This window comes from Ammospiza caudacuta, chromosome 18 (genome assembly GCF_027887145.1).
Source record: "Ammospiza caudacuta isolate bAmmCau1 chromosome 18, bAmmCau1.pri, whole genome shotgun sequence".
Classification (NCBI taxonomy): domain Eukaryota; kingdom Metazoa; phylum Chordata; class Aves; order Passeriformes; family Passerellidae; genus Ammospiza; species Ammospiza caudacuta.
In genome coordinates this window covers 7,659,864-7,687,437 of record NC_080610.1, presented here as the reverse complement: position 1 = coordinate 7,687,437, position 27,574 = coordinate 7,659,864, and the positions used below count along the sequence as shown (strand labels likewise).

Genomic DNA, 27,574 nt, shown 5'->3' with positions numbered 1-27,574 from the left:
TCTCTGAACACACACTTAAGAGCTCATCAGTGATGGGAGAAATAATCTTAATAAATGCCTTTTTCATTGCTCAAAACCTGGGAGGGAGCAGCAGTATTTGGGTTGCCGGGAGGCAGTGGTCAGGCTCCGGGCTGGGTTTCGGGGTGTGGGTGGCAGGGAAAGGGGGGCGGCTCGGGTGGGGGAAGCCCTGGTCCCTCGGTGGGAATTGCTCAGATCCCCGTCCCTGTCCCAGCCCCGCCGCGGCAACATTTATTGCAAAAGCAGGAAATTGCTTATTACTAAACTAGCTGGCAAGGGAGCAGAGCCGATGCTGTTCCACACTGGCACAGCACTTGCTTAGCTGCTGCTTCCCCTGCCTCTCCTTGTTCCGCTCTTTCTTCTTCTTCTTCTTTCCCCTCTTTCTCTCCTCTCTCCCTCGCTCTCTCTTCTTTTTTTCATTTTGGCTTCTATTCAAATGTGGGTCAGGGGTGAGCGGCTCCCAACGTCACAAGCTTGCAAGATGGCGCTGGGAGGAAGGCTGTGAGATGAGGAACAGGCTGGTATAAACCGAGAGGACAGGAGAGGGAGAGGAGGAGAGGGGAAAGGGAAGAAAAGCTGCTGCTCCAGATGCAATAAGAAGGTAACGCGGCGCGGGGCGCGGGCGGGGGCGCGGGTCCCGCGGGGCGGTCGGGCGCTGCCGGGCTCCGCGGTGCAGCCCAGCCCCGCTCCCCCGCTCTTTATTTGCAGCCCCGGTGATCTGCCCATCTGCACGGGTCCGCTCGGGAGAGTCGCCGGGGTGGCGGGGGTGTCCCCTTGTTCCCTGCCCTACATCAACCGTGCCCGGCACCGGCGGTACTTCCATTGAAAAACCCGAGATGGTTTCTCTGCTCTTGCCCCCCTCTCTCCGTGCCCCGGGCCCCCTCCCCTCGCTCTCCGGGCGCGCTGCCCCGTTGCTTCGGGGGCCGGGGCGTGCATCGGTGTGCCGGCCACCGTGCCTGTCTGGAGCTTGCAAATGTTGGTTATTTGGTTGAAGCGGCTGGAAACTTTCCCCTCCTCCCGTGCCATTTGTGTGTGTGCGCACGGGTGTGCGCTGCCCCTTCCCCGGCGGCAGTGGGGTCGGGCCGGGGGGCCGCAGCTGCTGCCCGCCAGGGCCGGCTGGCGTGGGGCTGACCGGCCCCGGAGCAGCCGCCTGCTCCCTATCCCCACCCGTCCCTTCAAGTGAGCCGTATTTTATTTTATTTGATTTTATTTTTTCACCGAAAGGAGGGAGCGGAGCCCCGGGGTGCCGGGGGGCGTGTTTGTGCCGGGGATCTGGCCGCATTGTGGAGGAGAGGGCAGGAAAGGGGCTCCCGGGACTTGCATCGCCTCCTTCCCGCCCCCCGCGGTCCATCCGCCGGGCTGCGAGGCGACGAGCCAGGCCGGCATCCCCCAACCCCAGCGCCGGCCCCAGCCCCACCGAGCACCCCCTGCCCTACCGGGACCGCGGTGAACTTTTGCCCTGGCTCCCCCCTTCCCCGCCGCCCCCCTCGGCCGCTCGGGATCGCGGAGGGAAGGACCCGCCGGCCCCGCTCGCTCTGCCCGTCGCTGCGGGTCTCTGGCTTTTGTTACGGCCCCATCTCGGACGCAATGGACGGAGCAGGATCGCGCACCCTCCCGCGGCCAGGGGCTCCCCGGACCCTGCCCGCCGGCTTTGTGCCCCGCAGGAAATGCACGTCCCCCGGCCGCGCTAGCCAGCGTAGAGCTGTCCACTCGGTTTGAAAAAAAAAAAAAAAGAAATTGTACGTCCAGGCTGGCAGAATTATTGCCGAGGCGCTCGACATCGCAGTTGAGGGAAGCGAGAGGGCTGGTTGCTGCCCGCGGCTGCCCGGTCCCGGGAGCACGGCGCCGCGGAGCCGGACCGGGCTCTGCATCTCCCGGCGCGCCGGTGCCGGTGCCAGCTCGGCGGCGGGGGGAGCCGGGCTTTTTGTGTTTTTCTGGTTGCATTTAAAAGCAAAGCGAAGCCGGCGGGGGGAGTGGGGGCGGGGGAGGCGGCGTGCCGGCCCCCAGCGCGGTGCGCGGCCCGGGAGCCCCGCGGTGCCCGCAGCGCCCAGCCCGCGCCCGGCCCCTTTGGTACGGGGCGAGAGCCGGCGGGGAAGTCAATTATTGACTTCTGCTTGGCCGAGTCCCAGGTGGAAGTGGGCACGGCGGCGGCGGGCGGCTCTCGGCGCGCCCCCCGTTATCGGGGCCGCCAGCCGCGCTCCTCCCGGGGGCTCCGGACACCGTGCCCGGCCCCGCCGCCGCCCGGGGAACGCGGATGTGCACACGGGGTCTGGGCGCTCGAATCTTTCTACTGCGAAATCCGCAACCTTTGAGAACTCGGGTGGCCTGGGCGCTTCCAAAGACGGGTAACTTGGGGTTAGAATCTGCGAGTGGGGCGGGGGTATACACACCTTTACACAGAATTAGTGAATTACATATGGAACCCAGTGTTTTAGCAGACGGCTACCAAAATCACTCAGGGTATACTCAGTTGTTAGAATAAATCTGAGAGAGCAGCCAGGAACCAGTTAGGAGCATCAGAATTACATTCTGCTAATGAACTGTCCTTTGACCAAAACTGGTTTAAATTTGTTGCGGAATGCTGTTTATATTTGAATGGCTCCCATGTTTTTCCAGAAATTAAGGGGAAAACAATATGTAATAGTCACTTTCATTGGAAAATGTCAGAACTATGAGCAGATGTTTGCTATGCTTGATAAATACAGTGTATAAACAACTAATATTTCAAGATGACTTATTGCTATTTTTTATTACTCAGAACTATTGTATATCCTACAGCGGCTCTGGAGAGAAAGCTGTAAATGACTCCTTAAGATTTCACAGCAAATCTACATGAGGAAAATGACATATGGAAAGAAAATTGACTTATTTCCACAACTGCAAATGGCCTCCTTTTTGTGCCTTTTCATTAGCAATCTAATCCTAAAAGCATTAGGAGCAATTATTTGCAGTGGTGCCTGACATTCTAGGTCTAATTATTTAAATCAGTTTAACTTTTGATGGTTGACCCATTAGGTCAAATCTGTGTGCCCTTTGTTATATTTATTAAAAAAAAAAAAAAAAAAGAGACGAGGGGAGGGGGGGTCTTCAAACTTGACACCTGCTACTGACATATCATTTTAGCTCTGGAGGAGATCAGCATTAAGAATAAGCAACCTCTTACATTTGTTACTTTCCATTCTAACATGGGTAAGGACACCCTGTGTAAGTGCCTTGTTCTTTGACATCTAAAATCCATTGCTTAATCACGACAGACTTGTGTGGCTGCAGGAGCGTAAGCAGGAGGAATGGGAGAGTATGAGGATATGGCAGGTTTTCCTTCTGTCATGCTTCCTAATCTACGTGAAATGCAGATGAGACACACACATAAAAGGGATGATTTTTCAGTATTTCAGGGGACAAGCTTCTTCCAAGGATCTGGGAGAGCTCTAAATCTTTAATGCATAAGGAAATAGCTCATGTTAGTATTCACATTTCTGGGTGGAATGACTTATGGATGTGTAGATAGTAATAAGTATTGCAAGATGCTTGAAGCACTTGGTATCACGTGATGTGCTGTAGTGTCAGTGCTGAATTGTTTGGCAGAAGCCAATGTGTGACAAGGGGTGGGGGGAGAGAGGAGAGAAAGAGAAGGTGAGAGGCCTTTTTCCAGAAGGGTACATGTTCAATTTATTTTGATTAGTTGTTTAAAATAACTAGAAAACAACATAATGCTAAGCAGTTTGGCTGTGTAATGGATTTAAACTCTCTAAAACAGCCACCACAGCCCAAAATTGGTGATCACAGCATGAAGTTTGAAGTTGTGAACAGCAGATCTTGCAATGAGAGTTGTCGTTTTCTAGCATCTTTACAGCCCATAGTAATTAAGAGCTGCCAAACATAAAGTGTATGTTGTGCATTTCTCTGACCTTGCAGAAAATAGTATGTGGTTATTCTTTGAGCCCCTGCTGCCTTTTTTGATGATAGATGTAGGGAAATGGGATGATGTTTGAAAACCGAGGTGCGTTTGCCTTCCTATCAGAAGTGTTTGTGCTGACTGCAGCATTTAACCCTGTCATCCAGTCTGATGAACATATCACAGCTCGACAGCCAGAGCTATTGGTAGGAAGAGGTTGCCATGTTTTCTCTACAGAAAACCAGGATTCCCATACCCTAACCAAATCTGACTGATAAAGTGCATGAACCACACTGCAGCTTCTGCCAACAGCCAGGGAAGAACATTGCCACAAAGTGACATTTCAGTGCTGCAGCAAATGTGGTGTTGGAGTGGAAGAAAGCAGAATCACATTTGTGCCATAGCCATTATATTGGCTGCATTGTGACAGGCGAGGCTCAATGGGAAGGCCCATTTCAGCATCAGCAGACATGCCTTCCCTGCTGGGCTTGGAGAAAAATTAACAGGGCTCAGCTGTGGCATTGCAACAACAGAGTGTCAACCCAACCATAAGCAGGAGAATATATTTAAAAAAAAAATAAAGATGACTTCTTTGGTTTGGTGTTATTGAACACCAGCGACTGAGCCATTAGGCCTTCTTACATTGGTTTTTGCCTTGCTGTACTATCAGGAGCAAGGACAATGCATTGCAATAGGGATTTCACTCTGCTGTGCAGGAGCTCATTGGCAAAGAAACCGCATTGGTTTGTTCAGGTCTCTTGCAATCAGCAGTGACAGTGCTTACTTCTCTCAAAAGCAGCAGGACAATGTTAAAAAGATGTTCCTGAGAGTTGTATTTTCTTGTTCAGTTAATCTCCAGGTTCCAGCTGGGTTTAAGCTAGGTTTCTTTCCTTGAAGCATACGTGTATTGTGCTAGCTGTCCAAACTTGTAAGTTAGTCACGCTTGTTTGTAATTCCTGGAAAGAAAATTCACCCTCCAGTGCTGGCTCCCACAAAACAAGGAAGAAATGAAACAGTGAGGTCAATCCTGAATTTTAAGCTGATACAAAATGAGTTGTTACAATAGCTGTAAAGGATGAGGCTACAACACAGCAGTAGCTGTACCTGCTGTAGAGTGACAGGTGGGAGAAATTCTGTTCTTTTTCATCTGTGTTTGGATGATGGCCCAGTGCTGGCCACAAACTGCAATCCAGGATTAATCCTCACATAGTGTTTTCTTTCTATGTATCAGATTTCTCATTTTGTTAATAAGCACAGCCTAGCATGCACTTTAAGTCAGCTGTTCTGGAGTGGAAGCAACAGGGTTTTGCTTTATTGAAATGATGGCTCTCATGCTTTCCTAGAGCCCGTATTGTTTGACCAGGGTAGGGCAGACTGTGATCCTTGTAATCACAAATCCTAAACAGGGATTCTAGTTACTGACTTTACTTAATGGAAAGGGGTGGGGAATGGAGTTTATCCAGGATTACATATGTATTATATCACATTTTCGGATGTGCAACCTGCGGATTTGAAGGGGCTAAAGAGTGATCTTTTCAACTAAAAACCTCAAGCAGGCATTTGGAAATGGACCAATTGTAGAAGCTTCCTTTACTTACTCTCTCTAATGGAGAAAAGACAAACTGAGCTGTCCTGCAGAAACTGTCAGAAGACATGCACTGATTGCTAAGCTGGGAGAAGAAGGGTCTGAGTCTTCAACTGGCACTAAGAAAAGTTTAAAGAAGTGCAGGGATTGGTTTCCTGCTCAAAACAGTCACCAGGGATGCCTCACAAAGAAAGCATCCCTGAAAACAGGGCAAACTTCTTGATTCTATTGCTAGGTGTTCTGAGGGATCTATGCAGGAGTTAGGAACAGCCCCTCTTGTTGTTCCAGCTTTAGATACTGGATGGGAAAATGTGTCAGTGTTGTCCTCACCCAGGTTCTGGATGGGAGGTAGGAAACATTTCATGTCAGTGTGCTGGCCTGAGGCATTCGCTGCCCTTCAGTCCCCTGGGTAAAGGAAGAGGGGATGGCTTTCCATAATACATCAGTTTGCCCTATCCACTCCCCTCCCCCACTGAACCAAACACTGTGCAAGATAAAATTGCCTTCAAATCAGTCCTTTGCCATGGGTGTGAAAAGAGATACACGATGGAGTGACTGGGGAGAGGCCTCATGGTAAAAACCTGACTGCTCTTCATGCTGGGCTGGTCCCATTCATCCCTGGACCCGTTTAAGATGACAGGGGTGCACAGCAGATTCCTTCCCCTAAATGTGTGCTCATTTCCTGTTGGAAAAAGAGCCATTCAGTGAGGGGATTCAGTTTTCTTGGAGTCACATAAAGACACTGCCATGTAGTGGCAGTAGACACTGCCATGCACTTACTGCATTTCCATCTGCTGTCAAGATGCCACCAGCAAGTTTGACAGTTTGGAAATCTTTTCTCTTGTTTGATAAAGAACAGAATAGAGTAATTTGCATTGCCAGTTTTACCTGAGAATTGAATTCGGCCAACAAGAAACCTTATTTTAAAGCTTGCTTGTTTGTCTATGTGGTAGTTACTCTCCAGCAGAAAGACTGGATCTTGCTGCTCTGTACCTATTAAAACATGTTGATGTGCAACTAAGATAACTTTAAAGTAAATTTCATGTTAAGCAGAAGGACAGGGTTAACACATTCAGGCTATGATTCAACATGCAAATCAGAAACAAAATTAATTTTCTATGTTATTGTTTCTGAGAAGTGACTCAAGAAACTTCTTATATAGCATTAAATTCAATGAAATGTTAAACCTGAAGATTTTGAAGTGTTAAATAAAAATATTTGTAAAATACTTTCTGATCAAAATGCTTTCTGATGACCTCCTGAAGTCGCTTCCTTTATGACTTACTCTGTGATTTTTATTCAGCTCCAATTTAAATGCAAAGCAAAGGAAGTGTTCTTTGAGCAAAAGTGAACAGATTATTTTCTACTTTTGTTGCTCTTTTCTGAGTCTGGAACTAGCAGATAGTAGTTTCTAACACCTAGTTTTCATTTGAAGGGAAGTCAGCTTTCCTGCCCTTCTGCCCCTCCTCAAATCTCAGTTGCTTTTTGCAGTCTGAAAGAAGTGGTTATTGAACTAAACTGAAAAAACAGCCTCTCTGTCCCTTTGCAAGAGGCTCCTGGTGCATAGGGTTAGTTAACTGCCCAGAATAGTAAAGTAGTGGCTTTTTCTGTGGAGGGACAAATTGTCCTCAAAACTTCACCAGGAAAGACATATAATTGAAGAATGCTTTTTGGAAACAAGACCTGTTTAAAAGAAGGTTTGTCAGTGTATAGTGAGACAAACTTGTGCTGGTTTTATGTAATGTTGTTTCCCCTATCCGTCATGGGTAAGGTGCTTTGTTATTCCTAGTTTCTGTTTACCCATATAAAGTATCCAGAACAGTCCTCATGTGGATCAAACTCCTCAAGTCCTTGGAAAAAGCTCTTTGTTCTTTTCTAGGCAGCTCAAATGTTCTTTGATAATGTGATATTAATGACATGATTATGCCCAGTCTTCAAAGAAAAACATGGATGTCCTTCTAGGCAGGGAATATATCTACCAAAGTTGTAGATTGCAAGGAATCCACTAAAAATCATAAATCTGTGTGCACAGCTATGAAGTGTACATAGCCAGAACCATACTACCAGAATGCTCAATAAAGGGAATTTTGGCATGAAAGTGACAGTTCTCTTGAAATTCTTCAGATGTCAGCAGAGTGATGTTTGGCTGAGTGTTTTTTAAAACTAATGTAAAGTATGACTTGAAAAGTTTTACCCAGAAAGCTTCGTTATATGCGTTTCCTTTTATTAATTGATGCAGTGATTGAATATTTGCCCACATTTAATTCTTCTGGCTGAGCTTGTCTTCCAAGGAACTCTGCTTCCGTCCCTGATTTAAACTTACCATGCTATGGTCATGAAGGAAGTTAAGCAAGTTCAGTTTTCTTCATCTTTAAATATGAAGAATATGATGTCCTTGGTTTGTTTTGTGTATTTATCTTATAAATGCTCATCATATTTAAAAGTTTGCATAATGGGTCCCTGACCCTAGCAACACTCTTTAAATGCTGTCATCAAACACATAATTCTAATAAAGCTTCAAAATGTAAAGTTGCCAAAGGACTGATGCTTTAGGATTTTGCAAAACCCAAGACCGGGGAGGGAGGCTAAAGAAGAACTCTCTCTAGTCATTCAGAAATGCTACATTTCTTAGTCTCCACTGTACCTTATCAAACAAGGCTTTCAAAATTGCAATGAAAATTGAAACATGCCAGCTATAAAAATAACTCTCTTTTTGCTACAGCACTGAAAGTATTAATGAGACTATATTCCCCTGCAGGGAGCACTGGGAGTTTTTGGAAGGTCTGTTCTGCACTGTCAGTCTCTTCCTGAAAATAAGTAAATGCCTCTAAATAATTCCCTTCAGGATGCACCAAGCAGCAGCTTGTATTTTTGTGTCTTCCCTCCGCGCTGCATGGTGCAATGCCAGCACACGACGTGACGCAACAGTCTTGGAAATTCTTGGAAAAGCACTTCCGTTTGCTCTAGGTAGAAATTGTGTTGGCAGCAAAACTGACTCTGCTGTTTACAAGCTGGCTGCATTCTGAAATGAACTCCAAGAAAAGCAGTTTAATGTATGCGGTTCTGCAAATCCATCCAAATGCAGAGGTGTTTGAGACTGTTGGCCTGTTATTATGGGTGGTGCCTTGGAGAAGGAATGTCTTGAGTATTTGCCCAAGTGTGGACCTCTTTTTAGCAGCTGTAGTCAGCTGGTTTATTCCAGTCAGGCTGGGTCTCCCAGTTCCTGGTTGCTTCTTATAAGGTGATGGGTTTAACTGTTGTATTGATATTCCTCAGCTCCTGAGTGAGGGAAAAAGTAACCTGAGTGCAGAGAGAGGACCATCAGCATCATTCTGACAATCTCTGTTTTGGTGGCTAAAACAGACCTGAGTACGAGAATTTGTTTGCCACTGATGGGTTGTTTGAATCTGGAAAAAAAATATGTGTCTGTACCTCTTCACCTCTGCCTGTGTAAAGCCATGGTATTTTGAAGATGGGTTGAATTTCCACTAGCGTTTAATCAACAGAAAATAACAATAATAACTTCTATTTTCTAATATTTCACCCTGTTAGTTGTGCAAGAGCATTTCAAGTTGAATGCCATACTAATAATTCAGAGTCTTGCAAGTGGAACCAAATGCAGAAAAAACTAGTACTTCTGATGGAGCTGTAGTACTTGAAATCATGCATGGAGGTGTAACTAACCATAGAGGACAGTCATGGAAGGCAAATATATTTTAAGGGTCCTGCTGAAACACTGATCATTGGAGTATGGAATTAAAATATCTGCCTATCCAGAAAGGACATCCTTTCAACTCAAAGATCTCACAATGCTTTCATAATTACTAATCTGTGACTTACAGTTGTGTCTCTGGTATGTTCATGTAACCTTTTCTGAGATGTTTATATGGCTTTCTGAAAGCTGCAGAAGCCATATAAAGGAACAGAAGCCATGGCCACAGCCCAGCAAACCCTTACACTCCCATTAGAGGCAAAGGACTGATTAAGCACCTCAGTTTCTCTGTTTCACTTGTAATAAATAAAACTGCCTTCTCCTTTCTAAATTTTGAGAGTTCATATGAAGTGGGTCCTCTGCTACATGACACCAACTGTTCCATTTCAAAAGACTTATCAGTTTTCTACCTAATGCCCAGAGCATCTAATACCATATGCCAGAGGCTTGGGATGTTCCCTATCCTTTAACTGGTTGGACAAGAAAGGGGGAAAGGAGTCCAAGTGAGTTCAAGCAAGTTTCCAGGTGCATCTGCACTGCCATTATTGAGAACATTTGCCTATTTGTGCTCGCTTCCTCTGTGGTTACACATGGACTCCTGCTACCTCTGTGTTTACCTAAAACAGCTTGGGTTGTACCCTCACCAAAAACTGCAAAACCCAAAGCACCCTCCCTAAAACTTCCTGGAGCAAAAGCAAAGCACATCCCCTTTTGAGGCACAGGGGAAGTCACTGCATTTCAATGGCTTTGACCATCAGAAGTGGTGAGTGGGAGGGTATCTGACAGCATTAGTGCTGTAGATTGACTGGCTGGGGTCACATTTTTGTAAGTGAGAAGGTAGCAGCTGTCCTTTGAGGCATGCAGGATGCAGCATTTCAGGGGAACTTGCAATTATTTTTTCCCCATAAGAACTGCTCCATGCTGTGCCAGGCCTCCTCTGTGTCTTGGCAGGGGGAAAGGGGCTGGGTGGCCATCAGGAATGCTCCTGATGGCACAGAGGAAACAAGTCTGCCTCTGCTAAACTTACACACTACTGGAGACTAACCAGTCAAGTCTGTTGCTTTAATTTTAACTTCAGGGAAGGAAGGATGGCAGCATCTCAAGTGAAATCCATGTAATGCCAGAGTGTGGGATTTCTGTAATTCAGTGCCTGTTGTACTGTATTTTAAGAAAAAGCTTGAAATTAGAGAAGTGGAAAGATAAAATGAACATGGTGGTTTTGTAATAAAATAAAAATACAAACAGTGCAAACTGGTTGTTGGTCAGATCAGTCTTCAGGGCAAAATGTCTTTAATAGATGTCATTGTGAGGCTAACGCTGCACTTGGCACCAAAAATTAAATTCAATGCTATAAATGGAGATAAAGCCCATTGCAGCTGACAATATACTTCCAGACCATGTCCCCAGCTAAAGAGCTTGCAGTGTAAGGCCCAGGTAGGTGCTGTCTAGATAACTGGCTGGGGGGGTCAGATTCTGCAAATGCTTACTCAGGCACTTTGCTTGAACTTGGTGTGACTGCTGGAGTAAGAGCTTGCACAACCCAGCCCTAGGAGTGGGGCTTGGGCCTTAAAGCTGTTGGGTAAAACAGAATTGCTTGGAGGGTTTATATATTTTCCAGCTGCCTGGTGAGGCAGCTCTAAGTAGAAGCCCGCTTCTGACCCTGACTTGCATGCCTGTTTATTTGCTGTAATCACCTGTAACCTAAAATTGCAAAACTCCTGTGGGTACACTAATGATGCCTTTGTAAAGTTCTCCTAGCAAAAATTCAACTGGATTTTAAAAGCACATGCTTCTTTCAAAACCCTTAGCTGTAAAGTTCAATCCTGCCAGCCTGGTGGGCTGAGAACATTTTGGAAAAGGTCAGAGGGCCACATTGAATGCTTTGGGTCCAATTTCCCAGGATGATTTGTTGCCTGCACTCTTTGAAGGGAGTGCAGCACCTGCAAATCCCCTTCTGGGGATTCCCTTAAAATGTGGGGAAGCCTCCAACAGGTGTGTGGAGCTGGCATGGCCTTGGCCCAATGTGGGAGAGATGTGGCTGGGACACGTCTGAACCTGCACTTGGGCTGGAGCAGGGAAGCAAAGAGGCTGGAAGTGATGGCTGTTCTCAGCTCCTCTCATTCCCCTGAGCACAGGGAAGGGATGCTAACCTTCCCCAGCCAGAATTCAGAAGCTGTTCTCTGTGCTTTTGCAGCCTGCTTGGAAGTAGCAGTGGGCAAGGGAGTTGCAGCTGCCTGTCCCCCCCTCTGAGAGGCAGCGGGTTGGCTGCCGGGCAGATGCTGACTAATTGTATCAGGAAAGAAGTGGGAGGCGATATAGCTGATTCAGATCCCTGCTTTAAAAACCCAGAGCTTGGCTCAGTGAATGCCTGATTAATGTATTTTCTTCTCAGATTCATTTGCTTTGAGGTCACAGTTCAGAGGCTCAAGAGAAAACAGGCAAGACATTCTGAGCCTCGCTGGATGTGTCACACACTCGCTGCCTAAGTGCTCTCCGTGTAAAAGGCTCTGACACAGGGAAGTCCCAGACACACTGCGGTGTCAGGGAAGGCTCTGGCTGGCAAGTCTGCTTGGCTAGAGGTTTGAATCTTTATTTTTCTTAGGAGGCAGTTGCCTGGTTGCTATTAAGAAGTTATTCCTTCTGATGGGTCATTGGATTTCTTTGTAAGATCTTTCTAGCTTATTTTAAACTTAAGGTTAACAAGGCATTTCTTTTGCTTTCATTGAAAAGAGTGTAAGCACTTCATCTGAGTAGGAAAGAAAAGCATGGTTATTCATAGTAAGTCAGTCTCTACAGTGAGTAACTGAACAAAAAAAAGTCCAACTGAAGAGTACATTAATGCTACTGAAGACAACAGACTTTAAAATTCTGTTCATCCCCAGAAGTCACAGAGAAAAATATGTTTTCTTGTCAGCTTCTTGTCAGCGGATTTGTCAGAAAGAAATCTACCTCCTTCCCAATCTAGTTTGCAGAGTGTATTTGCTCTTCAAGAACAAGTCAGCACAGTAATCCTGTTTCACGTTAACTGTTATGAAATATGGTGTTAACATTTTAGCCCTATACTGGCAGGAAATGGGATTTAAGATTTTTTCTCTGAGTAAAAAAGAATTCAGGAGCAGGATTTAAAAATAAAAGACCCTTACAATCCTCTCTTTGAGTCAATTTCCATAGCTTAATCTTTCAATTCATCTCATTTGCCTATTGTGCAATTTGGCTTATGATTTTAACTATGGTAGTCTTTAAATATAAGTTGACACTTCAGATCCCTGTGCTGACTTCAACTCCTAGTCAATAGTGTCTGCTTATTGAAATTTATGCTTTGGTTATCCAACCTGTGGGATTCTTTTCTTCTTCCCCAGTTGTGCACATACTTGCTTTTTCCAACCATTCCTACATATTTGTTGTATCACTGTAATCTCCTTGTTCCCTGGGCTGTGTTTATTCCTGTCTGTTTTCTCTGTCTCCTTCCACACAAATTTTACACCTTGCTTTGGGCTGTCCTTCACAAATACAACAGTAATTTCTTCACTGTAAGCTACTGCAGAACTTCAGAGAGCCACCAAATAGTTGCAAGTTACATCCATGCATGTGTTGTTGTGGCATCTGTTTGTGCATGGAGACTCTCTTTAGAACAGGATCTGTCTTTCAAAACTCCCTGCAAATGCTCTTCCTTATTATAATACTTCAAGGTCACTTGCCACAAATATTTTTTTTCTGACTTGTATGAAACTGAAATCCCAGTAAATGAAGTATCACTGCAGAGGCATTTAGGAACAGGGAAAATGAGGAACTTCCACTGTTAATTGCAGGAAAATCTGGCTGTTCTCTTGACAATGGCCTTCAGCTTCCCTTAGTATATTTTTAAATATTTGATTAATTCTTCTGGAGCAGAAGAGTCATATGACAGAGTTTTAAAGAATAATTCAAAAGAGACAGACTTCAATGTATTGCTGCCTTGTCTTGCCAAATACCAGTGGTTAGATTGAAGCCCCTGATTGTACAATTCCCACTTACTCTTGACATCAAACCTCCAGCCTATGTCAAAGTCTTGCTTTCTAGAACTGCATGTCCTTACATCTAGGGAAAACTTGTGACTGATGGAAGGTTTGATATCATATCCTCTCAAATCCCACTGAAATCAGTAAGCTGAGGGTGCTGATTGCTAAGATCAGGCCCAAGATCAAAAATGCAATTTAGAGATCATATCCCTGCAGCTGGGTCACAGAGCCTTGGAGAGATGCAGTAGTTTCTTTCCCTGCCAGGGACAGTCCTGAGCCATCTCATTAAATTGTTCATTATTTGTTATACACATATGTGCATTCTTTCTCTGTTTAAAATATCCATGCATAATACCAGACATGAGTGTTTCTGTGTGCAGTAGCTGTCAAGGTACACTTGACATTCAGTTACAACAGGAAAAAATGGGGTTTGGTACTTAGTGCTTAATAGCAGAGGCCAACTCATCAAGTTTTTCTCTTGCAAAAATGCTAGGTCTGAATTTCTTGAACAGTGTGTCTCTAATGCCCCAGAGACATGACAGCACATGTGAAGGACATGAAGGGGAAGACACAGGACATGAATTTTTCTGCAGGTTTTAACAAAGCCAGAATCTTCCATGCCCTCTGTGCTCTGCCACACAGAACAAAAGCCCCAGGGGTTTTGTTTCTAAAGTCATTTGAGAGCTGCCAGCACAAAATGAAAGCCCCAAGGGTTTCTCCAGTCATTGAAGGGGCACCCACCACCTATAAATGTGAAAATGCAACTGAGCTGCACTTTGAAAGTGAGAGGGCACAGTGGCCTGGCACAGTCACTGTGGGAGTCACTGAACTAGCAAGAGTGACACAGTGTGGAACGCCTGAACTCCTGCTTAACCAAGTAATTTGTTTAAGCACTATGTGACTGACTGCATGCTGCTGGGCCCCACATCCTTAATGTTCCCCTCCCACCTTCCCTGTCCCTGTGCCTAAGTCAGCTTTTGGGGATGCTTGATGTGCCACAAAACCTGCTGGAAAATCCTGAAGTCAGGCTTCATTTCACACCTGGGCATGTAAAATGCCTGGCTCTAACAAGAAACCTGAGCTTTCCTCCACTGATTTTTAGGTGGGACTGCCACCACGGTGTCTGGAGGTGGGGGTTCCATGGCTCTGTGAGTGTGGGCTGGTCCCAGCATGGGCTCCAGGAGCAGATGGGCCTTGGCAGGGAGCAGCTGCTGTCCCAGAGACCTCGGCTGCAGCTCCCCCTGAGCCAGCAGGGCTAAGGCACCATGGCAGGAGCGGGAGGGCAGCCTGGGCAGTGCCAGGGCTCGCACAAGAGCAGCCTGGGCAGTGCCAGGGCTCGCACAACAGCAGCCTGGGCAGTGCCAGGGCTTGGACAAGAGCAGCCTGGGCAATGCCAGGGCTCACAGAAGAGCAGCCTGGGCAGTGCCAGGGCTCTCAGGAAGGCAGCATGGGCAATGCTGGGGTTCTTGCTCCAGCCCTTGGCTGCCTGATTCCCGGCAGGCAGAGCTGCTGCGTGGCCGCTGTCACGGACAGTTGCACCTGATGTGTGGGAGTTACTTGGCACATGGTGGATGTAGTTTCCCATTGATTTTTGGTGGAATTGATTTATAGAGCTATTTAATGGAATTGATTCTTTTTACAACTTTTTTCCCCTCTTAAAGACCAATTGTTTTTCTTGAGTGATGGCTGCAGGTTTGTGTTTATGTATTAATATGCTTGTGCACCCACAGTCCCAACTGTGTTCTCTCTACTCAAACTGCAGAAGAAAGTCTGAATCTCAAATGCCATCTTAAATTTTAATATTATGTTTGATGTATGACCTGGGATAAATTAAACATGCTAGCACTTGCAAGATGAAATCCTAGTGGTGGGTATAACCACAAAGCAGTGTTCTATTAAGCCAAGGACTGTCGAGAATGTCTGTTGTGGTTGTGTCTGGGTTACGAGTGGCTCCCTTTGGTTTAGTGTAGGTGGATATTTTTATTCCGCCTGGCTTGTGAATAAGGGGATGAAACTTCAAAATTTACCTACAAGAGAAGTAAGCCTCTGCTGACTTTTCCTTTACAAGCCCATAGGTTGGAACCACATTTTTATCCTAAACCCAGTATTTTTATTGTATTTTAATGTATTTCATTGATTGTTACTCCAAAGTGGTTTGTATTAAGGAAACATTATATGTTATACCCAGAGTAGTACTATGAGAAAGTGGGAATATCATAATTCTCTGTTACTGTTTGTACTTTGCAGGTCAGTTCTGTCAGTAAGCTTCAGTGGCAAATTTGTGTTGTGGTTTTGGGATTCTTTTTTATTCCCTTCCTTTCTGTCTTTCCTCTTTCAAGAACACTGAAATAAACATGGGCAGGATCCTTACTGTGTGTGGGACTCCTGAGCAGATATGCCACCCAGATTTCCAGATCAGAGAGACTTTAAATGTGTGTGCTGAGGGTTTAGGGTCCGGCTAACAACTGCCTGTCAGGATACAACAAAATAATCTCTGAACTAGCCAGCAGCCAAGTCATAAAAGAAATTAGTAATCCAAAAGTACCTCCTTGAATGGCAAAGAAACAAACATTAACTGTCACCGTTGTTGTGTGTGATCCCTGTGTGAAATTTAGCTAAGCAATCTGACAGCTGTATGGAGCACTAACTGGATCTTCCAAGTGCTCTGATGTGAGCCCAGTACATTTGGGTGACCTAATTATCACCACAGAAGTGAAAGGGATAAGAGACAGTAGTAGTCAACATCCTATTTGAATTGAAAAACTCTGAACTTCATCACTGCTTATGAAAACTTCCACCCATGGCCAGCTGTAATCTGGAGCCATCTAAAAGCTGCTGAGAATCCAGCAGGGCTCACTCCTGTGCATCTACCTTACACTGTGAGTTTAACAGGATGGCCAAGAATAATATCATTAGGATGCTGAGTGTGCAACTGCTGCAGGAGTGGGCTGTCCATGTGAACAAAGATTAGCAGGAAAACTGTAGATGGTGGATGCATGATGCAGAGCAGATAATAGCAGAGTATCCTTGTATCTGCAGCTCCAAATACCACGCACCATTAATTTTGGGAAAGGACTCCAAATGTAAGCAAATTGCTTTGACCCAGATTTTAAACTGGTAAAGGAAGCTGAATTCACAGGCAAGGCAATATGGGCCCTTTTGCAAAGCATGGTATTTAAATATGGCTTGCTTAGAGAAACTTCTAACAACAATCTACCTTCACCCTGTTCCCCAGAGGACTGCCAAGACTTTATTCAATGTCAGAGTGATCCTAAATGCCAGTCTTTGAGGGAGAAAACTGCATCCTTGCTTTGTAAATGAAACTGCAGCAGTTGAATTATACTGTAGTTTTACCGAGGTGTTTTATATACCACAACCACATTGTAAACTAGATTTTGTTTGCTTGGAATCGTCCTAGTGATTTGTAGTCTGTCTCTGGCAGATGTGTCTCCCCCTAACCATCACATGCCCTAAGCAATTATGCAGAGTTAACAAAACCTAGAGAAGGCAACTGCTCTTATCTGTCTTGCCCCATGCCAAGTCTTTGCCTTCTACTCTCTGCTGGGAAATAGTACAAATTCCAGGCATTCTTTGGAAGGGAGAGGGTTAAATTTAAAGAGAAGGATATCTTGTCTTTCCCCACTACTGGGATGGAAAGATTTTAACTCTGCCTGTTCCCCAGAGGTGCTTTGTGTGATGATATGTCCTTGTGGGATGGGTTGGACATTAAGGATCTGTACTGCCAAGTTTCTTCGTTGTCATATGGACTGATTCAGGACATCAGAAGAAGCATTTACATGAGAATACATGATTTCATAGTTGGTGTTATGTAAATTGGACTATCTTTGGCTTAGGAACTGCAGAACCCTAAGGCTGTCACTGGGCTGTACCAGCACAATCTCTTCCCTGAAGAATGTTCCAGTCTAAATAGTAGATGGTAGTAGATAGTAGATAATAGTAGATAGTAATAGTAGATAATAGTAGATAGTAGACAGTACAGCTAAAGGGGAGAGAGGAAGCAGAGACACAAACAGATGCATTATTTGGCCAAGGTGGTGTGACAGATGCAGAGAACTAGGAGGAGAACCTAAATTCCAGTTACAGTTTACTTTGCTGCCAGAACAGGCTACTGTTATTATAGCACTCTCTTTTTCATCCTTACTCTTCCAACTAAATTAACTTTCCTTGCCTCAAGGACTGACACAGTCCCTGTACAGTCTTCTGGCTATCTTAGCTATACAGAGAACTGGAACAACAAGCATATAAACAAGTCACTGCACACTGACTGATCATTGCTTACTCTCTGTTCTTGAGGCTTTAGCTCATGGCAGTGAGAGGTAACCAGTCACAACCTAGGACAAAGCCAGCCACACAGGTAGCAGTTGCTTCTGGATTTGCACAGCTACTCATCAGTCCTCTTGTTCTAGAAATGCCTACCTTGCATTTTGGTCTGCAGGCTCCTGGTGCCAGCCCACATGGGGTGAGGCCAGGTACCACCAACACCACCTCAGGCTGCTCTGGCTCCACTTCAGATCTTCATGGACACCTTGCTAGTGTTAAAGATTCCTTACCAAGCTTCTACCTTACAAAGGGACTGCATTTCTGTAATGCCTGATTTGGAATGCTATGAGATGGAAACAAATATTCTCCAGAAGATGATAAACAGGACCAAACAGTTACTTACTTTTTGTGTGTTGCCTTGGTAAATTTAAAAACTTCCATGTATTAAATGATGCAATTGCAAATTCCTTACAAAAAATAAAATGTCTGTAATCAGATAATGGTTGCTCTGGTGCTAGTGGTAATGTGGCATAGAATATCTCTTGGTTTGGCTTCCACGATTCAGGAGTGAGGGAAACTGGAATGGTGTTTACTGAGCCAATAAACTTCTCACTAAACATAATTCATGAGCTCTAGCTGGCTAATAACCAGGACCTCAATGCTCTAACAGTTGGCCCCATACATATTAAAACAAAGCTTTATTTGAAGTGAAAACTTTTAGAAAAATAAACTTCAGGATTTAGTGGCCTCTAATATTGTCCGCCCCCACAGGCCATGAGAGATCCCATAACTAGAGAGAAGGTTTTAAAATATTTCTATTGCAGTCTCTTTGACCAATGCTGAAAGACTGCTTGCTCCAGAGATTGCCTTGGCATATTTTTTTGTTTGCTGTTTCCAAACTTAGAGGAATCCATATGCTTCTTTTAAAATAGCACTGTGCAGACATTTTTCTTCCCTATTTATGTTAAAAAGAGTTTCTGCTGGCCATTTGAGTGCTCTAGGCAGTCAGCATTCTTCAGCTCTATGAAAAAGCTGAAGAGCTGAAAGAAGGTTTACTCTCTCTAAAATGGCATTTAAAAATTACTTCCATAACCTTTCTTACAGTCCTAGTTTTTCTCTGGAGAGGTCTTCATCTGAACAGGTTTATTTAAACACTTGCTACAGTATGTATCAGGATTTCCCTTCCTCTCCTCATGAATGAAAACCTGTGCTTCTGCAGGTTCACTCAAGGAGTGCTCCTCCTTGGAGCACTACAGAAATTCAGATCTGGATTGGCTTCAGATCCTCATCATTTCCCTGTGTGTAGAAGAGTATTCCTGTGTTCTGTGTTTGTTTAGTTTCTCATGAATTAAATTTACATTCTTAAAGAATCCTGAGCAGTGCTCAGAGGGGTGTGGGTGAATGGTGGCTCTGCTCTCTGGGGCACGTGTAATTTGTACTGGGGCAGAGTAGTTCATTTTTAAGGACTGGGAATCACTTCATTTAGATTTCTGCTAATGGTTTTACCTTCTGGGGAAGCCTTGCCACTCTGTGCTGCAGCTTCTTTCTTGGATGGATGACGAAACAAGGCCTGCCTGCCTCCTGTCAGCTGCTTTGAAGTCTGTAGATGAAAGATATCATATGAATGCAAAGTACTTGCCAGTTAATGTCAGCAAGTCATTTTGCTTGTACCTTGATGAAAAAAGCTTTATTGTCAGTTTACAATGAATTGATCTGCATATGCACCAATAGTTCTTTCCCTTTTACTTAAATCTTTTGGAAAATTACATTGACTACCTCTCAGAAACATAGAGTGAGGTTAAATAACAAGCAATAAAGATTATCAAGGAAATTTCTCATCCTCATCATGTGATACCTTGAAGATAATAATATTTTGAAAGGGAAAGAAAATAACAACTATGCACAAGGATTTTCTACTAAATACTGTTTCGTTCCATGTCTTTCAGGGATTATTTTCTCATGCAGAGCTAAACCTAGTTCCATCAATGCATAGAGAAGTTCTATTATTATACACTGATTTGATAAGATAATATAATTAGTGTCTTGGTCCATTGAGGCAGACCTCTGCTGTCCAAAACCAACATTAGGTTATTAAATCAATTCTTGTATTTGTTACAGTAATAAGATAAAATAGCATTATTTAGATACCGCTTGTCTAAACTCAGATAAGTCATTCAACCGTATCTCTGTTTGCTTATCCACATTCTTCTTCTGCTTTTAAAAACCAGCACAAATTCATGAGGCAGTTGCAGGCTTTGGATTTCCTGGTCTTTATTGTTTGGTGTGGCAAGGTCTTCCCTGTCAGTTATTTGTGTCTTGTGTGTGTGGCTCTGCCTGCCCTGCAGCAGATGGGCACTGAGGAAATGAGGGCTCCCGTGGATAAATGCAGCAGCAGCAGCTGCTCTCAAGAAGGGTATCCATGAGCAGCCCTCAAGTGAGATGGTGTCCAGGCAGCTAATCTGGACAGATATCTACTGGCAATTTCTGCTGACACACAGACCAGGAGACCTGGAATTGATGGCACAGAGCCAAAGTCAAAAGAGAGAAGACTTTTTAGGTAGAAAGGCAGGTCTGAGTTTCCCAAATTACAGTTGTCTTGGGGAGCTTGGGAGCCTTCTGGCTCCAGAGCAGAAAGAAAGAGGCTTTGCCAAATGCCCATTTCAAGTATAAATGCTCTCTCAAGCCCCTAGATCATAGACTGATACAGTTATTTAATATTCTGCTGGAAGTGGGTTGACTGACTCAAAGTTTGTACAAATTGGTTTTGTAGGTAACCTTTGATGAGTTTTGTTTCCTGGTTGTGGGTTTTTTGGGGGTCTAAAGGCACAGATCCTATAGGACAATGACTGATCCAACCTGATGTTAAGGGACCATGGTGTCTGGTGAGATCTGTTGTTTTTAAGTATTATATTTTGTATTAACTTGTGCTGCAGACCACAATTCTGCTCTGTCTCCTTGTTTTGTAACACATTTATTTGCATGGGAACATCCTGCGTCTTGCACATGTGAGGACTTCCAGGATGAGGGCTGAGCCCTGCTCAGCTTTGTTCCCAAATTCTGTGGTGGAACACAGGACTCTTTGAGAGTGCAAAGGGCCAAGTTGTGCTGCTGTGTGCTCCTGGTGTGCTGCTGGCATGGCTGTGCAGGGCCAGACAGGGAGGGAAGGCTGTTTAATGGGGCCATGTGTTATTGGAACTTGCCATCTAACATTCCTCTCTTTCCCCAGTGTGTTCTCCCCCTTCCAAGCTGGAATGCAGTAATTGCCATACCAGAAAGAAGCCATGATATGTCTGTCTAGCCTGGCATCCTTTCTGTAAGACAGGCAAACACCAGATGCTTGAGGGAAAGGTACAAGAACTCCTAAAACAAACAAATATGGTATAACTTGTGCATAGAGGAAGTTGGTGGTTGGTTTATACCCTGAGGTGAGGGAGTTCCTAGCCTTTACATGAGTGTGTAGCTGGGTATTCTCTTCATGTATGACAGACTTGCACTCAAGCCACTCCCTGCCTCTGGAGCTGGGTGCCAAGGAGCACCAGAGCTCTTCTGCATCACTGCACTGTGCTGGTGTGCTCCTCAGTCCCCAGCTTTTGTAGCAAGGGGTCTGAGCTCCCACAGTATGTTGCTGATACCAGTGTCTGCAGAGGATGCCAGGAGACTGTGTTCAGGCAGTATTGCCAAGGGACAGGATTTACTGTGTTCAGTAAGGTCTGCCCTGCTCCTGTCTTGTGAACACGAGTGCAGGATGGTTGGCTCCATGGGTGCTCAATCAGGGCCACCATGGGGGACACTGAACCTCGATCTCAAGTCACACAAGCGCTGCTATCTGCCTTCCTCCTTCCTGCTGTTCTCCAGTGGCCAAATCTTTCATCACAAGCTGCACATGCAAACAGCTTGTCCTGCCACACAGGGACCTTTGCAGGACAAGCTGTGAAACAGCCTCCAGCACCTGAAAGCATGAGGGAGAGAGGCCTGGGGAGAAAGGAGAAAGACCTCAAGTGATGGCTTCATCGTCTGGTGCTGATGCAGAAGTCAGTAATGTGCAGGACCTGTGCTCACCTCAGGGATGAGGAAGGGGAGAGTGCTTTTTTAAATTATGCATTGCTAATTCTTTCCCAACCAGCCAGCCTGGGATTTCCTTGCATTCTGAGGCAACGCTTTCATCTGTCTCCTGTTTAACAATCTGAACTTGCTTGAGAAGTTGTTTTTCTTTCTTGTGGAAGATTGCATTGGAGTCAGAGTGTTGTTTACCTAAGATCTATAATAAAAATTCTTTATCCTTATTTTGCTTCCTCTCCAGCTCGAAAAGGGGTGTCATGGAAAGCAGCACATATTCTGTAGGGAAGATCTTTCAGGTTCAGCCTATTTAGTAACCACAGTTACCAGACTGCTCTCACTTCAAGCAGTTGGTCAGTCTCCCTTGTGCTACCTGGACTTCTACAGTCTATGGTTCTGATTTGCTGCAAGCTCTCCCAGCAGTCCCAGGTAAACTGAAGCAGAGAGGTTGAGTCTGTTCCAAGATGGCAGCTAGGGATTGGCCATTTCCTGTCATGTCTCCATTTTTGCTGAGCCTTTTGATGAAGAAATGTTCTGTCCTAGCCACTATCTGGGTTGTGGTGTTTTAAGACCCACGGTGAAGCTGTAAGAGGTCCATGCCACTTAGTGAGCTGGAAACAGACCTAGTTGCTAACAAACAACAATCTCAATTTTAAAACTTGAGAATTATCCTCTCTGTTAGGTAGTCAAATCAGTAGCCCAGGGAATGGTCTAGATCCAGGTCTGTTGGCAGACTGCAGCTGATGTGTCTTGGGTCTGATGTCTGGCTTCTTTTTAGGAAATGCCATGAATATTTCTTATGTGTCTTTTCCAGATTTTTTATAATATCAATATTCTTTTTTCTTCTGATACTTTAATTTTTAAACAATGCATATGGTCTGATAGATTGAAACAAAAGACAGATGCAGAACCAGAGGAATGTTTTTCTAAATGCAGCTTTAGGTTTGTAGGCATAGGAAATTAGAAAAATAAAATTTATAATTTTAGTTAGCTTATTTTTAAGTGGTGGGAAATGAGCATTTTTTAGCATGGAAGTTGGGAGACTTCCTATGCCACATTCAGCTCCAGCATAGCATGTAACTTCATCATTTGTGCAACCCACTAATCCCTGCATGGGCATTCTAAGAATGAAAGTGCTCTTAATTTAGTAGAATGAGATAAATGAAATAAAGTTCCTTTTAACACAGAGTGAGGGTGTCTGTACAGAGATACAATGTGGTTTAGCTAATTCACTTTAAATTCACAACTTTAGTTAATCTGAATTAAGTTTCCCAAGTGCTGCGTGTAAAGACATCTTTATTTAGAAAAAGCTGCTGTTGTGGAAGGAGCACTGGGCTCAGCCCTGGCCCGAGGCATTGTGGCATGCAGCTCGCTTGTTCCAGACAGAGACTTTCTGGCCATTAGCAAATTGTCTACCACATCCTTTTCTTCTCCTCTCAGAATGCCTCTGTGCCACCTCCTAAAATTGTGGTTTCTGAGCCATTATTCTGAGGAACTTGCTCTGGTTGTATTTGCTGTGCAGCTGAGGAAATAATATTTCAGCAACTTGTACCATTTTGGAGCAGGGAAAGTTAAACTTGTCCCGAAACCAGCCATGAGCACACCCTTTGATCTGAAGGGCCTGTCCAGTGGATGTTCCCTGCCCGGGCCAGGTACAGAGCAGGGAGAGGATGGGGGATCTCTGGTGCAGTAAATCCAGACTTGTGCTGCATATAATTCAGAAGCCAAACCATGAGAACAACTGTCTTTTAGGGTCAGAACTTAGCTGAGAGGCTTGCTCCTGAAAATATTTGTTTTTCTGCTTCAAAATGATCTTGTGGTCATGTTACATTTTTCTTAGTAAAGGAGAAACTGGTCACATGGGTCAAATAACAACCATTTAGGACAAACCCCTAAATGAAACTTACTGTTTGCCACATGCAAGGAGTGCTGGACCACGTAACTCTCACTGCAAGTTTCACCCAGTTCACTTTCTATAAAGTTTGTTTTCCAACCCTTGCCCTAATGGGAAATTCTTCATAGTTGCATTGTATCACGAGCTGCTGGTTTTGGTAAGAAATCAGCTAGAGGGGGATCACTTGGATTTCTCTACATTTTTTCAACTGGTATTTCTAGTATTTTGATCATAGATGTTATGAATAATAGGTAAGAAATAATGGAGTAAAAATTATTTTATAGCACTCCATCTTTGAGTTGGGGTACATGGAAGGACAGTGAGGAGGAGATGGTTTTCCATGGCCCAGCTGATGAATTCAAGTTCCTTCCACCTGGCAAAGTTCTGCCTGACACGCTGAAGTCTCCAGAAGTCCTGAAAGCATCATGCACTCTGCGTGTGTACTATAAATAAACTTTTAAAGACATAATTTAAAAACACCTTTGGCAAAGCACATGTTTAACTGAAACCTGTCTGGTCAAGGTTGACTCAGTGGTGTAGGAAGAAGATGGGGAAAGAGCAAGTGGGAGCACATAAATGAAACCTGCTGTCAGAGAAAAGCCACTTGTTTGTCATTTTCAGGCTGTCCAAGCTCTTGGCATGTGAGCTGTGGGAGATCCCTACTGACTTTCTGGATATTTGCCCTTGGCATGCGTGTTTGTGAGTGATCTGAGACTTCATTAACAAAGCTGCATGGACAAGGTTAGTTAACCTGTTAGAAAAAGATCAGCTGGCTGGGAATCATAGTTGATTCTCCAGCTCTAAGAATCCAAACAGCTCTAGCTGAATGTCTCCAATCAATTTGACAAAGTAATTTCAAGAACTCCTCTTAATGAATTCTTATGTGTTCCACCCACAGTTCAGATAGCTGCATCCTTTTATTTTGAATGGACAATTCTTTTGATTTGCACAGAACCAGAGGAGGTTTAGGGAGATTAAACTCTCTGAGGGTAAATTGCCCTGATAGTATTTGTGGAGGTATATAATCTATATAATCTGCACTGCTGCTGTCTCAAAGCACATCTGACTTACCTGCTTGTTTTTTAAGTTGTATGAAAACATGATGCATCGTCAAGCAACAAAAAGAAATCTACACTAAGGCTTCTTTAGATGGGGCATTAAGGGGTTAAAGGCATTGCCAGTCCCAAGGAAGCCTGTTTCAAGGCAGGCATCCACTGGAATAAGGTTTTGCTGCAGACACAGGCTGATGTGCTTGCAGCAAGGATTGCAGCCTTATCAGTAAAGATAAACATGCAAAGGCTTCCAAACTCCTGTGTCCCTGCCACTTGTTTGGGATCCTTTTCCAGAGACCAAAAGAAAATACAAGATCTTCACCAAGATAGATGCTACTTCCAAAGGGGGCAGCCAGCAGACTTTGTAGACAGAGACCATGTATTACTGTGTGGTTTGGAACAGGTACAGGAGATATTACTTTACCTGATTCAAAATAGTACTCGAGACCTGGCAGTAGCATGTGGGGTTGGCCCTTTCCCCTCACCCATCAGTCTTTTGCTGAGTGTTCAAAGGCTGGAAAACTCTGGGTTTTGTTGCCCTCACTGAGTTACTTGCCATAGCTGTTTTCTGCTGCCAAGCAACCTCCAGGCTTTACTACCCATTTGTTTGCCATTTCCCACAAATACTTTGAATGTTACTTTATTTTAATCCTGATGCTGAGAGAAGGGGAATAGTGTTTTTATTAAAAATGCACAGGATCAGCTACAGAATTTTTGGGCACAGAACAGGCCACTTGAGTTGCCTGAAAAAACAGTCATTATGGTACTATTGGGTGTAAGAAGCGTGTAACCTTGAAACTAATACACTTTTCTTATTTCTCTCTCCTCCTGTTCTGTCACAAAACACAGCAAAGCAGGAGATGCAAAAATCAAGCACCTGGCTTCTTGAGGTCAAATTCCAAAAGTCTGCATTAAAAATGCAGAGATTATTCCAGATGGGTGAGAACTGGCACTCTTTTTTCTGTCCAGGAAAGTTTGTGCCATTCTGCAGGCTCAGCCTGGGTCCCTCTGTTTTGCCACTGAGCCTGATTGACACTTACATGTGTGTGGCCTTTTTACACAGTGGTGGACTTAAGTTTGAAAATCCAGACATTTTTGGACTGTGACAACAGTTGGTATGGTGTTTCAATCTGTATTTTATTTTTTAAAAATTATATATACTATTTTAAAAGGGAGTGTGGCAACTTATTGCAAAAATTGAGAGAGGAGAACAGTTTACAGAAACAATTTAAAAGTTGCTCCCAGCTGAGTGAGTCTTTGAGTGTGGAAAAAGATACTTATTTCAAAAATTTCTCTTAAACTTGCAGTGTGATAGATAAAGCTAGTTCTGAGAATGTGAAAATGTGGGCTCCATGTGCTAAAGCTATTTGAAAAGAGGTGTGAGTGAAGGGGCTGAGGTTGGTGTGAACGTCAGACTTCCTGCCTTCTGCACTTTCTGTGTCGCAGCTGTAGCACGTTCATGGTGTGGCACTTCTTTTAAAAGGGACTCTGAACTAGCCCAGCCTTTCAGGGAAAGACAAGCTGCAGCCAGAAATTCTGGCCCATCGCAGGATGACAGGAGGAAGAGCTTTGTTACTAGCTTGTGTTTGATCTTAGCTGCTTTTTTTCTGCTCTCAGTAGCATGCTAATGATACCTGTGGGAGGTGAAAAATGGGTGAATTCCTGCTAGGGTGCGGACAGGTTCGCAGTTTAGTTCTTGTCCTCTTCTTCCCCTCTGGTAAAATTTTGGGGGCTGTCCCAGATACATAAAAAGGAACTTTTTCCTAGAATAATTTCTGTCCTATACCTGCTGAGGCATCTGAATCAGAAAGGCAGTAAGCAGTTGACTCAGTTTGTTTTGTCTCCTCTCCCCCTTTCTTATGTTTGAAATTATGAGTATTTATGGGAAATGACTGGCTTGAAAGTCTAGGACAAGTCTGAGCTGCCCATAAGCCATTTCTTTTCTACAGTTCAGTTTTGCCTCGTTTACCTTAAACTTTAAAGCAGAAATGCCAAGTGCTAAATCCCCTTTTGTTTCAAATGTCAGAGTTGCCAGTTACTTACTCTCTACCTGTTATGTCCCTCTTGGTATCAGAGGACCCAGCGGGGTGGGCAGGCTGCAGCCTGGGTCAGAAGAACATGGAGATGGTGAAACAGAAGAGTGCCAAACCTGGAGGCAAATACAGCCCAGTTTGTGCTGCTGCCCAGGGAGAGGGTCTGCAAGGCTGTGATAAGGGATGGAAGGACACCAAGAGGGATGGGTGGGCCCCCAAAGGAGGTGATCTGGATGCCAACATATCTTGTTCCAGCTTTGCAAGGAGGAGCATGCAAGTGCTTCAGAGGGAGGGCTAGTTGTGGTCTGTGGTTTAGGGAGTTGACACAAATAGTCTCTGAACCCTTTTTTATGGGCCTGCAAAGGAGTGCTCTCTCTGGGGAACTGGAGCCTGTTGTCCTTGGTGTAATCCTTTCTTGCTTAGCAGGTTCGAGGCTGTGCTCAGAGCAAGCAGCCATGGCTGGCTGACAGAAGGGCGGGTTTAGCATCCTACAGAGTTTGTGCTGTGTTAGATTAGAATGGGAATGTTGGTAATTAAACACTTGGGTCTGGGTTTCTGTTCCTAAACTGCTGCTGTAAATCAGCAATTGATTTCTGTGGCAGGCAACCTTTGACAAAATTTCTGTGCCCAAGAACCGTGTTGGCTAGGCTATTTTTAAACCTCTTTCAGTAAGTGCACTGTGTAACATTTTTGTGGACAGAAACACAGAACAGTGTGTTGCCCTTCATTGCTGATCAAACTTCAGTTGCATCCAGATATAACTGATAGCAGGTCTTACCTGGATTTGCTTTCTGTCAATGCATGTAGGTGGTCACATGGAGGAAAAGTGAAATACTTCCATAATATATGTATCACAAATACCTGGATGGAATAAGAAGAAATAAGAATAAAGTGTGTCCTAGAGGAAAATGAATTGCATATCTTTCAACTTCAATGAGAAAACATTCCCATAGTTCAGATATTTCATTCTACATGAAGGCTGATGCTGAACCTAATAAAAACCAACCACATGGAGAGAGATCACTACCTAGTACTAAAATATCAGCACTC

The 27,574-nt window shown here is 44.4% G+C and overlaps 1 protein-coding gene across 1 annotated transcript in view; it reads left to right on the top strand.

The window, feature by feature from the left end:
- Nucleotides 1–511: 511 nt before the first annotated feature.
- The window catches only part of HIC2 (HIC ZBTB transcriptional repressor 2), a 70,840-nt gene continuing 43,777 nt past the window's right edge, over nucleotides 512–27,574 (top strand). The window contains exon 1 of the mRNA XM_058816758.1: nucleotides 512–619. The gene's annotated coding sequence lies outside the window, so the exon portion shown is untranslated. The remainder of the gene's footprint in view (nucleotides 620–27,574) is intronic.